The sequence below is a fragment of the Pan paniscus genome, chromosome 11, assembly GCF_029289425.2.
Source record: "Pan paniscus chromosome 11, NHGRI_mPanPan1-v2.0_pri, whole genome shotgun sequence".
In the NCBI taxonomy this organism is placed as follows: Eukaryota; Metazoa; Chordata; class Mammalia; order Primates; family Hominidae; genus Pan; species Pan paniscus.
The window spans coordinates 21,213,716-21,216,437 of record NC_073260.2 but is presented as its reverse complement, the minus strand read 5'-3'; the positions used below and the strand labels follow the sequence as shown (position 1 = coordinate 21,216,437).

General features: G+C 36.3%; 1 long non-coding RNA gene across 1 annotated transcript; it reads right to left on the bottom strand.

Moving 5' to 3' along the window:
* Positions 1-291: 291 nt before the first annotated feature.
* Positions 292-2,466, bottom strand: LOC117974356 (uncharacterized). Its single transcript, XR_004664310.2, has 2 exons — positions 2,117-2,466; positions 292-486 (listed from the first exon to the last, which is right to left on the bottom strand). It is a non-coding gene; the product is annotated as an uncharacterized LOC117974356 (long non-coding RNA).
* Positions 2,467-2,722: the final 256 nt, after the last annotated feature.

The following is a 2,722-nucleotide window of genomic DNA, read 5'->3' as shown; positions in this document are numbered from 1 at the left end:
AATTCTCTACTCCAGCTTTCTCATCTCTATTGCTGAAGCTGGAAATCTACGAATTGTCCTTGATTTTTTATTTCCTTCTCACATCACATCTATGCATCTCTAAGTCCTTTTTCTATTTTCAAAGTATATTTCAAATCAATCTATTTTTTATATGCCCACTGTCACATTCAAGTCCAAGTTTATGTTATCTCTGCTTTCCAATAGGTTTCTAACTCATCTCCCTGTCTCAATTTCTGCCCAATTTATTCTCATAATAACCCTTTTACAAAAACACAAACTTGATCATATATCTCACCTGCTTAATATTGCTTTATTTAGAATAGGAAATGAAAAGTGCTGTTTCACGATTTGGAACGTATCTGTTTGTCCACTGTTCATTATCAAGTTCCACTTCTAGACAGTAAATCCTGACAGGACAGGGTCTGGTCTGTTATGTGCATCATCCTCTGCCTGGTACTTGCATCCTAGAGGTCCAGCAAATATCACCTGCATGAATAAATAAATAAATAACTTGTTTTTTGGATGTGTGTGTATATACCAATTTGGGTCCGCTTCTGAAATGCGACTTTCTGGAACAAAAAGATATGCCTTTATTTCTTGCTATTTTACTATCTAACTCAGAGACTGGGACACTGTACGTCTTAAAACATGTTCATGGGGCCAACCTTTTCCAAATGACTAACTGTACCTGGGCAGTGCTGAAAACACACTCACATTTTTCCTGTAAGTTCCTTTTTTGTCATTTATGCAGAACACTTGTGTTATTATATATTGCCAATTTTATTATTTTAGACCTGTAAGTTATGGTGGAATTGATTGACTTTTATATTTTGGTTACTCTAGAATTATTGGTACTCACAAATAGGCCTTAAAGTTACGCTAATTATACTCCTGTGCTTAGATTCATAGACATATTCAGTTATATTGTGTTTTCCATATTGAATCCTGGAAAACCTGTTGTTTTGGCTAGATCCATGGGCAATATCACTAACACAATTATCAAATGCATTTTAAGGAAATTTCTTTTTAACAGCCAATTGGCTTCAATATATCTATCGAATTGAATTAAAATCTACTTTGTGTCAAATACATTCTCTTGGTTTTCATATCAAGGGTTGGCAATTTCTGATATTGTTCCTAATTTTAAAGAGTGCCGATAACTAACCTTAGCACCTTACGTGGTGGGCTGAGAGATGAGGTAAGAACGGCCAGAACTTTGCACTTGATGCGTTGCCTACAGTAGATCTGGAGATGGAGAAACGGACCTGCATATATTATTTTATTTGTTGTGGAAGGCAGAGTCTGATCACATTCTAGGAAAGAAGCCTCAAACTTAAATGTCTAAAGGGCTATGTAAGTGAGAGAATGAGACCAGTGGGTACTTTGGTGAATGGACAGTACACATTTCACCTAAAAGGACATGATTTATACTTAGCTCCAGTTGGCAAGAGCCAAAGAAAGAATGTGACCCCTATATCATTATCTCTGAGACAAATGTTCTCAGGCTGTCAGATTCCAACATCTGATGCAGGTGAACAGGGAAACAGGTCCTGCTGAACTTTGGGGGATCTTAGCCAGTGTACAAGGCAGAATCCTAAAATGATAGCTGTTAGTTGGAAAGTTGGCAATGTAGATGTTAGATCAAACAACAAAAATAATCAACAAGGCCAGTCCACAGAAGAAGAGTTTAAAAACATTAAAAAAATAATGCTTCATTCTGAGAAGAAGAGATACCTGTAAGTCAGGAAAAGTCTAGAAATAGAGAATCTGAAAAAAAAAGCAGAACTAATTATTTAAATTTAAACAACCGCTTATTGAGTACTTACTTTGGAAAAGACTCTGTGCTAAATTTACTGGCAACAAAATTTTACTATTATGTCCTGTAATTTTGCTAGTGCATTCTTTGATAATTTCAAAAATAGAGTAGTAGTGGCTATAATAGCAGAAATGGTAGCACTTGTAGAAACGTCTTTTATTCGTATAGATCATTATACTTTGTACAAAATTTTACTTCTTGTCTTAACTCTCAGCAGAATTGTAAGAAAATCAAGGCAAATAATACAACCCCCAGTTTGTACCTGAAGAAAGAGATGTTCAATGGCATTGAGTGACTTACTCATAATCATGTAGCTATTAAGTGGTGGAGTCTGTAGCAGAGCAGGGATATCCTGGATCCAGTCTGTTGCTTCATCCTGCACGATGCCATTTGATTTCTCACTCCAATTTGTGTTGTTCTGGAATACAATGCTCTTGTCTTACTCTCTGCTTCAAAGCTTTAATTAAGACATTCTTCTGATTCTCTGGTGGGTTACAGTAGCCTGCCCCTCATTCCATCATTTTTTCGCTTCTTCCAGACTCCTGTTTTTGATTCAGGACACGTTAGTCCTTGGTTCCCTGAAAACAACTCAACACAATGGGAAATAAACTGACCCAGGAACCAAGAAGCCTGAGTTCTGCCTCTCATTAGCTAGCTGTGTGACACATGTAACCTCTTTGATCCACACTATCCTCACCCAAAGAAGAGGACCAATGAAAACTACCTCACTGAGTTCTTTAGAAAATTAAGATGTTATGTGTGAATGCATTTTGTAAACTTTAGAGTTACCTAAAGTTGAAATTTTTATTAACTAACATCATTGCCATTCCCAAAGCTTCTTATATTTTTATGGATAAGCAACAGTTCCTGCCAAACCAGAAGGTATAATTTCTTGGGTTCTAGAAT